General features: G+C 45.2%; 1 pseudogene; it reads right to left on the reverse strand.

The window, feature by feature from the left end:
• Nucleotides 1-3,461: 3,461 nt before the first annotated feature.
• On the reverse strand, nucleotides 3,462-9,972 carry LOC123729049 (serine/threonine-protein kinase mos-like; annotated as a pseudogene).
• Between the last annotated feature and the right edge of the window lie 956 nt (nucleotides 9,973-10,928).

Genomic DNA, 10,928 nt, shown 5'->3' on the forward strand with positions numbered 1-10,928 from the left:
GTTCACATTTCTACAAACTTCAAAGTCTTTTCTACCCAATGGTACCAATTACATGCATTCAGCCAGGACGGGTTGTGCCAGCTCTACACTCCAGACCTCCAGTGGGCTTCCACGGTCCAGTATATCCTGTGCCTCCTCCTCGCACTCTCCCTGAAGTGTGTCCTCAGTCAGGTACGTCCTGTGCCTGCTCCCCGCGCTCTCCCTGAAGTTCCCAGTCCAGAGCTTCTGGCGACAGTTCCCAGTCCAGAGCTTCCGGCGACAGTTCCCAGTCCGGAGCTTCCGGCGACAGTTCCCAGTCCGGAGCTTCCGGCGACAGTTCCCAGTCCGGAGCTTCCGGCGACAGTTCCCAGTCCGGAGCTTCCGGCGACAGTTCCCAGTCCGGAGCTTCCGGTGACAGTTCCCAGTCCGGAGTCTCCTGAGACGATCCACAGCCCGGAGCCTCCTGTGACAACCCATAATCCGGAGTCTCCAGCGACGGTCTGCGGTCCAAAGTCTCCAGCGACGGTCTGCGGTCCAGAGTCTCCAGCGACGGTCTGCGGTCCAGAGTCTCCAGCGACGGTCTGCGGTCCAGAGCCTCCAGCGACGGTCTGCAGCCCAGAGCCTCCAGCGACGGTCTGCAGCCCAGAGCCTCCAGCGACGGTCTGCAGCCCAGAGCCTCCAGCGACGGTCGGCAGCCCAGAGCCTCCAGCGACGATCGGCAGCCCAGAGCCTCCACCGATGCTGGCGGGTTCGCAGGATGAGAGGGTTCTTCGTCCTGCACCAGAGCCGCCTCCTATGCTGGCGGATCCGCAGGATGAGAAGGTTCTTCGTCCTGCACCAGAGCTGCCACCAACACTACACACCCCCCCCTAACCCTCCCTTTTGGTTTCAGGTTTTGCGGCCGGAGTCCGCACCTTTGGGGGTGGGGTACTGTCACGTCCTGACCATAGAGTGGTCTTATTTTCTATGGTAGAGATGGTCAGGACGTGACTAGGGGGTTTATCTAGTTTATTTTTCTATGTTATGTTCTAGTTCCTTTTTTCTATGTTGGGTTTTTGGTAGGATTCCCAATTAGAGGCAGCTGGTCATCGTTGTCTCTAATTGGGGATCATATTTAAGTAGTTGTTTTTCCCACTTGGTTTTGTGGGAGATTATTTTGAGTTAGTGTATGTTGCACCTCTTCGTCACGGTTTGTTATTTTTTTGTTTATAGTTTATTGTATGTCTTGCATAGTTTCACAGATAAATAAATATGTGGAACGATACACACGCCGTGCCTTGGTCTCGTTCATACAACAACCGTGACAGCCATGCTGACTCCATGAAAGTACTACAGTGATTGGCAGAAAACAAAGCTTCAGTACTGCCAACCCCAGGTTGAGTACCTAGGAAGAACCATAGCTCATGGAACCAAGGCAATAGCACCAGGACAGCTGGAAGGAATCAGCAAAGCACCATTGCCACAAACAGTAGCTCAAATAATGACCTTTTTAGGAATGACTGGATTTAGCTTAGATTGGATAGAGGAATATGTAGTTAAAACAGCTCCTTTGCGAGAGATAATGAAAGAAACAGGACAACTTAATCTTAGAGCAAAACTAGACTTGAACACTGATGCTCTGATTGCATTTGAGACCCTAAAAAAGGAAATGCAAACAGCACCAGCCCTAGCAGCCCCAGATTACACAAAACTATTTTTGCTATATGTAGCAAATAGGTGTGATAGATACATATGCAGCAGCAGTACTTATGCAGGAAACATGTAGTGCTAGAAGGAAACAGACAATTCCGTACTACAGTACTAAATTAGATCCAGTAGCTCAAGGTTATCCACCGTGTTACCAAGGGTTGGCAGTATTGCATTATGCTTATGATAAAGCGTCAACCATAACTATGGGATATCCTGTGACAATAAACACACATCATAAGATAGTGGAGCTGATAGAACAGGGAAAATTTGTATTAACTAATGCAAGAACTTTGGATTACATGACCCTACTAATTTATCCAGATGTCTCCATTAAAAGATGTACGAATGTTAATCCAGCTGAAAGAGTTCAATTAGAATTTGAAGGGAAAGCACATGATTGTGTAGCAGAATCTCAAACGTTTACCAAATTTCATCCAGATCTTGAATCTATACCATTGCTAGACAGAGAGGGAAGTGATTTGGAGAATGACTTTGTAGACGGTTCCTGTTATAGACTATACAGGTAATCATGCAGGGTATGCAGTGGTAAGAAAACAGGATAAATATTTTAAAAAGGGAAAAATGTGAGTATTGTCCTCAACCATGTTCAGCCCAATTGGCAGAACTTAAGGCATTGACAGCAGCATGTGTGCTAGGGAAAGGAAACACAGTTAATATCTATACTGATTCAGCTTACCCACATGGTGTGTCATGTTTTTGGTGCAGTTTGGAAACAGAGAGGATATAAGAAAAGTGATGGTACCCCCATTCAACATCACGCACAAATAGTTACATTAATGACAACATTGATGTATCCTAGGAAGCTAGCGATAATAAAATGTCAGGCACACAAAAAAGGACATCACTTTGTTGTTAATCACTAGACACGTAAAAACAGAACGTAAGCAGAAAATGTGTACCTTAGTTAATTGATATAGGCACCAAAAGCCATGTATCTTTAATAAGAACATATGTTTGTACTAATCAAATATTATTAGAAAAGCACTTATCAGGAAAGTATACATGCAATAAATGTATTATTTTTGTATTAATACTATGGCGCTGCCACCAATATAATCTAAACTGAGCAGATGTGGGCTTTAACAAGCAAGAATTGAGACAGAATGATAGTTCTGGCGAGAGGCCAAGGGGTGTTAATCATCTACATAGAGGGCAGTGACCATGAGTGTTATTTGAAAGTGGAAGCCTATAAAGCCTGAGGTCTGTAACAAGAAAATTCAGTTGTCTTTTCAAATTCAAAGTCTTTCTGAATTTACAAGTTACAGTATCTGAGAAATATTTGATTCAATATTTCCATGACATGCTCTAAAAATGTTGAAATACAATGTTCAGAATAACAGACAATTCAAAGTCAACGGGTTAGAATTGAGAATTATTTTATAGAATTGTATGCTCTGTTGCCCACTGGTGTTAATAGGGTTTTTCTAACAGAAACATGAGACATGCTCCTTGTTGTTGTAAATTAAGATTATGTTGTTGGTTTTAGGCTACTTCTTTGATCAGTTTCTAAGTCTGAGCCAAAAACACAAATTATCAAAAATTGTTTAATTTCAAAATGAGAAAAATAGGTTAAGCTGTTTCTTTGTTGATACTGTAGTATGTCATCCCATTCTAATTCAGTTGAAATAAAATACCATTCTAGTACAAAACAGGACATTTTAATGAAATTTCATCAAATAGCTAAAACATTAGAAACACTTCAAATGTGTTACATGTACACAGACTGAGTCAGGTTTTTATAGTTCATAACTATTGCAGTTTGGTGTAAAAGGTCACACGAACTGACTGGGCACTTTTGTCTTTTTGGGAGTCCCGTTCATTTTCTTCACCTTTGTATAATCGAGCAGAAAGAGAGGCACGCAGGAATGTCGCGTCTCAATTTGGGTTAGAGCATGTAATTTGCAAACAAGTTTAATAGATAGCACATGTGAGAATTTAGATCGTGTCATTAGTGAGGAGTCGTGCTGTACTTCGCTCTGCGGGTAATATTACATTTATTACATTTCATTACATTACAACGGAACGATTTGATTAGTGTAATGTTAGCTGGTAATGTTAGCTAGCTACATAGTTGTCTTTGCTGTCTTTGCATCAAAGACAGAGGTGTAGCTTTGAGAAACTAACAAGGTTAGCTAGCCAGCTGTACTCATTCGCTTCGACGCCGTTTTACAAACAAAGCCAACACCACAGCCACTGCTAGCTAGCCAGCTTTACCAACTAGCAGTAGAGTAGAAACTAAATACATTACAACGGAACGATTTGATTAGTGTAATGTTAGCTAGCTACATAGTTGTCTTTGTATCATAGATAAAGGTGTTGTACAGAGTAGCTATCTAGGTTAGCTAGCCAGCTACATTTTCAAACAAAGTCAACAACACAGCCACTGCTAGCTAGCCAACTCTACCAGCGAGCAGTACTGTATCATTTTAGTCAACAAGATTTTTGCAACGTAAGCTTAACTTTCTGAACATTCGAGATGTGTAGTCCACTTGTGTACCTAGCAGGACTGACTTTGTGTTAGCTAGCCAACGTTTAATCACTTCTGCGTTATGAAAGGTACTAGACAAGGACACGAATGATCCATTGGTAGTTTGTTGTAAACAAGTATTGGTGCTAACCGTGTGTTATTGGATGCTAGCATGCTAGTTAGCTACAGCGTCATAGGATACGGTGCACTGGAAGAAGCTGGAAGAATACTGTACCAAGTTATCTAGCTGAATAAACTAAGTTTGAGCCTATTCCTGGTAACATTGAACCACTGTAGCTTACATCAATTATAATTTCTAAAGTGGAAGTTGGAAAGTTATATTTGAGTGTCATTGAGTGTTCATTCCAATCCCCTTTGCATTAGCGTAGCCTCTCCTGTAGCTTGTCAACCTAGAGTGGTAGTCTGCCTATCCCTGTTCTCTCCTCTCTGCACAGGCCACACAAACGCAACCTTCACTCTCTCTCTCCTGCTACTCTCCTCTTCCATCCTATCATCTCTTCCCTCTGCTCAATCCTTCTCCAACCAATATCCTGATTCAGCTTCCTCAACCCTCTCCTCCCTTTCTGCATCCTTTGACTCTCTATGTCCCCTATCCACCCGGCCAGCTCAGTCCTCCCCTCCTGCTCCGTGGCTTGACGACTCATTGCGAGCTCACAGAACAGGGCTCCGGGCAGCCGAGCGGAAATTGAGGAAAACTAGCCTCCCTGCGGACCTGGCATCTTTTCACTCCCTCCTCTCTACATTTTCTTCCTCTGTTTCTGCTGCTAAAGCCACTTTCTACCACTCAAAATTCCAAGCATCTGCCTCTAACCCTAGGAAGCTCTTTGCCACCTTCTCCTCCCTCCTGAATCCTCCTCCCCCTCCCCCCTCCTTCCTCTCTGCGGAGCGAGAGTTGCACCCCTTCTCAAAAAACCTACACTCGATCCCTCCGATGTCAACAACTACAGACCAGTATCCCTTCTTTCTTTTCTCTCCAAAACTCTTGAGCATGCCATCCTTGGCCAGCTCTCTTGCTATCTCTCTCAGAATGACCTTCTTGATCCAAATCAGTCAGGTTTCAAGACTGGCCATTCAACTGAGACCGCTCTTCTCTGTGTCACGGAGGCTCTCCGCACTGCTGAAGCTAACTCTCTCTCCTCTGCTCTCATCCTTCTAGACCTATCTGCTGCCTTTGATACTGTGAACCATCAGATCCTCCTCTCCACCCTCTCCGAGTTGGGCATCTCCGGCGCGGCTCACTCTTGGATTGCATCCTACCTGACAGGTCGCTCCTAACCCTAACCCTAACCCGCACCACATGCTCTCACCACTGGTGTCCCCCAGGGCTCAGTTCTAGGCCCTCTCCTATTCTCGCTATACACCAAGTCACTTGGCTCTGTCATATCCTCACATGGTCTCTCCTATCATTGCTACGCAGACGACACACAATTAATCTTCTCCTTTCCCCCTTCTGATAACCAGGTGGCGAATCGCATCTCTGCATGTCTGGCAGACATATCAGTGTGGATGACGGATCACCACCTCAAGCTGAACCTCGGCAAGAAGGAGCTGCTATTCCTCCCGGGGAAGGACTGCCCATTCCATGATCTCGCCATCACGGTTGACAACTCCATTGTGTCCTCCTCCCGGAGTGCTAAGAGCCTTGGCGTGACCCTGGACAACACCCTGTCGTTCTCAGCTAACATCAAGGTGGTGACCCGATCCTGTAGGTTCATGCTCTACAACATTCGCAGAGTACGACCCTGCCTTACACAGGACGCGGCACAGGTCCTAATCCAGGCACTTGTCATCTCCCGTCTGGACTACTGCAACTCGCTGCTGGCGGGGCTCCCTGCCTGTGCCATTAAACCCTTACAACTCATCCAGAACACCGCAGCCCATCTGGTGTTCAACCTTCCCAAGTTCTCGCACGTCACCCTGCTCCTCTGCACACTCCACTGGCTTCCAGTTGAAGCTCGCATCTGCTACAAGACCATGGTGCTTGCCTACGGAGCTGTGTGGGGAACGGCACCTCCGTACCTTCAGGCTCTGATCAGTCCCTACACCCAAAGAAGGGCACTGCGTTCATCCACCTCTGGCCTGCTCGCCTCCCTACCTCTGCGGAAGCACAGTTCCCGCTCAGCCCAGTCAAAACTGTTCACTGCTCTGGCACCCCAATGGTGGAACAAGCTCCCTCACGACGCCAGGACAGCGGAGTCAATCACCACCTTCCGGAGACACCTGAAACCCCATCTCTTTAAGGGATACCTGGGATAGGATAAAGTAATCCTTCTACCCCCCCCCACAAAAAAGGTATCGATGTACTATTGTAAAGTGGATGTTCCACTGGATATCATAAGGTGAATGCACCAATTTGTAAGTCGCTCTGGATAAGAGCGTCTGCTAAATGACGTAAATGTAAAAAATGTAAATGTATATAAAAAATGTATTTTACATTGACACATTTTTGTTATCCTTAAAAATCAGGTAAACAAGTAGGCCTAAAGCAATTTAGTGCAAAACTCACTTCAGTATAGGTATATCAGAAATGTATATATTTTAAGAGGTTATGCATTTAAAATAAGGAATAGGTGCCCATTTGAGTAGTTTCAATATTAGGCAACTTGTATTTTAAACACTGTTAAAACATCTATTTAGCAGAATTGGCAAAAGAGTGACGGCATCATATGCCTTTTAGTGTGATGTTCCCATTGGGACTTGGCTTTCACAATTCACTTGAATTCAGTAAATCAACATGGGAGTCCAACAGGATGTGCATAAAAGCTGTGCGTTAAGTATACATGCGTAAAAGTTAATGGACACCACTGACGGATCACACAATGATATATAGTCTGGCTTGATAATGACAAATAAAAATTAGTCTGGGTTGATAAAGACAAAACAAAGTAAGGTTCAGACCAGATCTTGTCCAGATCTGTGAGGACATCTTGGGTGCTTGGTCTCCACCTTGGCTCGCCGCTCCAGCACTTGAGCACAATGTTTCCACAGGGTCTCCTTGAAATGTGGAGAAGGTCTCATCAGTGACCGAGGGGCGTAAATCGTATGCAACCACTACATAACACATGTTGCCTGTCGCCTCTATAGGGCTGCTCTCTGGTGATCAGTTGCCAAAGAGTGATGCCAAAGGAGTAGATGTATCACGGTCGTCGTAATGGATGGACCAAAACCCCCTGCCACGTCCGGACCAAATTATAATAACAAATAACCCCTTTACTGGTCAGGACGTGACAAGATGTCTGACTTTGGAGACATGTCTTCCCCGTTCAACCACTCAGGCACTCGGTGGGTGTAGGTGTCCCTGCCATGACTCATTTGGGGCGTGAGGCTGGATAGACCCTCCCCCCGAGCTCCAATTTCAGTGAACAGCCAAAGTCAACAATCTTACACAAATCCTCCCTTGAGACCAATACATTGGCCGGTTTGATATCCAAATGCACTATACCGTACCTTACGGCAAAAAAGAGCTTCTGGATATCAGGACAGCGATCACTCACCTCGGTTTAGACAAAGATTTTTTCTTCAACAAGCAAGACACACAGGGCATTCTCCAAACACCCGACAGGGACAACATCCCCGTTATTTGCAAGAGGAAGCGACACAGGTACAGAGGACAAAGAGCCGGATGCCTGGTCAGGACCCGGAAAGGCGAGTGGGAAAGCTGCCGTTACCGTCAATACTACTCGCCAATGTGACTACAAAGGGAAGCACAGCCGCGAGCTGCCCAGTGACACGAGCCTCCCAGACGAGCTAAATCACATCTATGCTCGCTTCGAGGCAAGCAACACTGAGGCATGCATGAAAGCATCAGCTGTTCCGGACGACTGTGTGATTACACTCTTTGTAGCTGACGTGAGTAGGACCTTTAAACAGGTTAACATACACAAGGCTGCGGGGCCAGACGGAATACCAGGACGTGTGCTCCGGGCATGTGCTGACCAACTGGCAGGTGTCGTCACTGACATTTTCAACATGTCCCTGATTTAGTCTATAATACCAACATGTTTCAAGCAGACCACCATAGTCCCTGTGCCCAAGAACACAAAGGCAACCTGCCTAAATGACTACAGACCCGTAGCACTCACGTCCGTAGCCATAAAGTGCTTTGAAAGGTTGCTAATGGCTCACATCAACACCATTATCCCAGAAACCCTAGACCCACTCCAATTTGCATACCGCCCAAACAGATCCACAGATGACGTAATATCTATTGCACGCCACACTGCCCTTTCCCACCTGGACAAAAGGAACACTTATGTGAGAATGCTATTCATTGACGACAGCTCACCGTTCAACACCATAGTACCCTCAAAGCTCATCATTAAGTTAAGGATCCTTGGACTAAACACCTCTGCAACTGGATCCTGGACTTCCTGACGGGCCGCCCCCAGGTGGTGAGGGTGGGTAGCAACACATCTGCCACGCTGATCTACAACACTGGAGCTCCCCAGGGGTGCGTGCCCAGTCCCCTCCTTTACTCCCTGCATGGCCAGGCACGACTCCAACACCATCATTAAGTTTGCAGACAACACAACAGTGGTAGGCCTGATCACCGACAACGACGAGACAGCCTATAGGGAGGAGGTCAGAGACCTGGCCGGGTGCTGCCAGAATAACAACCTTCCCTCAACGTAACCAAGACTAAGGAGATTATTGTGGACTACAGGAAAAGGAGGACCGAGCACGCCCCCATTCTCATCGACGGGGCTGTAGTGGAGCAGGTTGAGAGCTTCAAGTTCTTTGGTGGCCACATCAACAAACTAGAATGGTCCAAACACACCAAGCCAGTCATGAAGAGGGCATGACAAAGCCTATTCCGCCTCAGGAAACAAAAAATATTTGGCATGGGTCCTGAGATCCTCAAAAGGTTCTACAGCTCCAAAATAGAAAACATCCTGACTGGTTGCATCACTGCCTAGTACGGCAATTGCTCGGCCTCTGACCACAAGGCACTACAGAGGGTAGTGCCTACGGCCCAGTACATCACTGGGGCTAAGCTGCCTGCCATCCAGGACCTCTACACCAGGCGGTGTCTGAGGAAGGCCCTAAAAATTGTCAAAGACCCCAGCCATCCCAGTCATAGAATGTTCTCTCTACTACCACATGACATGCGGTACCGGAGTGCCAAGTCTAGGACAAAAAGGCTTCTCAACAGTTTTCACCCCCAAGCCATAAGACTCCTGAACAGGTAATCAAATGGCTACCTGGACTATTTGCATTGTGTGCCCCCCCCCAGCCCCAATCCCTCTTTTTACGCTGCTGCTACTCTCAGTTTATCATATATGCATAGTCACTTTAACTATACATTCATGTACATACTACCTCAATTGGGCCGACCAACCAGTGCTCCCGCACATTGGCTAACCGGGCTAACCTGTCCACTGCAAGCATATCCGCGCAACCGTAGATGAGCTGGTGAAGATTTCCTTCACGTGCATATTCCATTACTCGAGTGCCAATGTTGTCCCCGTTTACCAAATTCACCGGTATGCACGTGGTGTTTGCTATAATGCACACAATGTTCTTATGGCGTAAATGAGCGTGCCTGGATGCGAGCTTATTCTTGACGCACCGACAGTCTCCTCAAAGTACACACCTCTGTAAATGAACCCAACCCCCCTGGTCCGATGAACTGCATGGGTTGTAGTTCCTGGTTGCGACCTTCCCATGGAACCATTGAGTTGGGATATGTAGGGTGAAATCGTTGCAATAATTTGCCTGTGGAATGCTGCTAGCTCCAAAATCGAGAGATGGATAAAGTTCTTCAGGCACCGAGTCGGGTGAATTGGGGATGGCATTTTCTGACCACCTTGTGCGCACTCTGCAAATGAGAGCTTGCGCATGTTGTTATTCGATTAGTTGATAGCTGGAACAAGAGGTAGCCCTAATAAGGAGTAGCCTCGGATAATTAAAGTCAGTCTGTCAATTTTCCAGACATAATTATGAGATACCCCTTGATTTTTAGAAGAATATAACTTTTGAAGATGTACACTCTATTGAGACTTCAATAATGTTTAAAAAGTAAACATTGCTTTCATTCAATGTCATTCCTTGAGCACTAAAGTTAGCCTACTGTAGATAAAATAAATCGTTTTTAGGGTATGTGTACTTTACTTGACTATTTTTGACATCTTTTTCTTTTACTTCACTACATTCCTTAAGAAAATAAGTTACGTTTTACTCCATACATTTTTCCTGACCCTCAAAAATACTTGTTACATTTTGAGCAGGACAGAAGAACAGTCCAATTCAAGCACTTATCAAAAGAACATCCCTGGTCATCCCTACTGCCTCTGATCTGGAAAATTTACTAAACACAAATGCTTCGTTTGTAAATGATGTCTGAGTGTTGGAATGTGCCCCTGGCTTGCCATAAATAAATAAAAAAATAACACAGTCGTGCCATCTGATTTACTTAATACAAGGAATTTGAAATGATTTTGATACTTAAGTATATTTTGGAAATTACATTTACTTTTGATACTTAAGTATATTTATAACCAAACACTTTTAAATTATTTTACTGTGTGACTTTCACTTTTACTTGAGTCATTTTCTATTAAGGTATCTTTACTTTTACTCAAGTATGACAGTTGCGTACTTTTTCCACCACAGATTTTTTGTCAGAAACGCACTCTTTGATAATCTGCAGTCGCTAAAAGCTGAAATTTGTTCAATATGCATGGGATTATCTTCCAGTAAAATGTATCTATTATAAATTATTTTGGATTGTAGACCTTACACACATACTGAC

This window comes from Salmo salar, chromosome ssa19, assembly GCF_905237065.1.
Source record: "Salmo salar chromosome ssa19, Ssal_v3.1, whole genome shotgun sequence".
Classification (NCBI taxonomy): domain Eukaryota; kingdom Metazoa; phylum Chordata; class Actinopteri; order Salmoniformes; family Salmonidae; genus Salmo; species Salmo salar.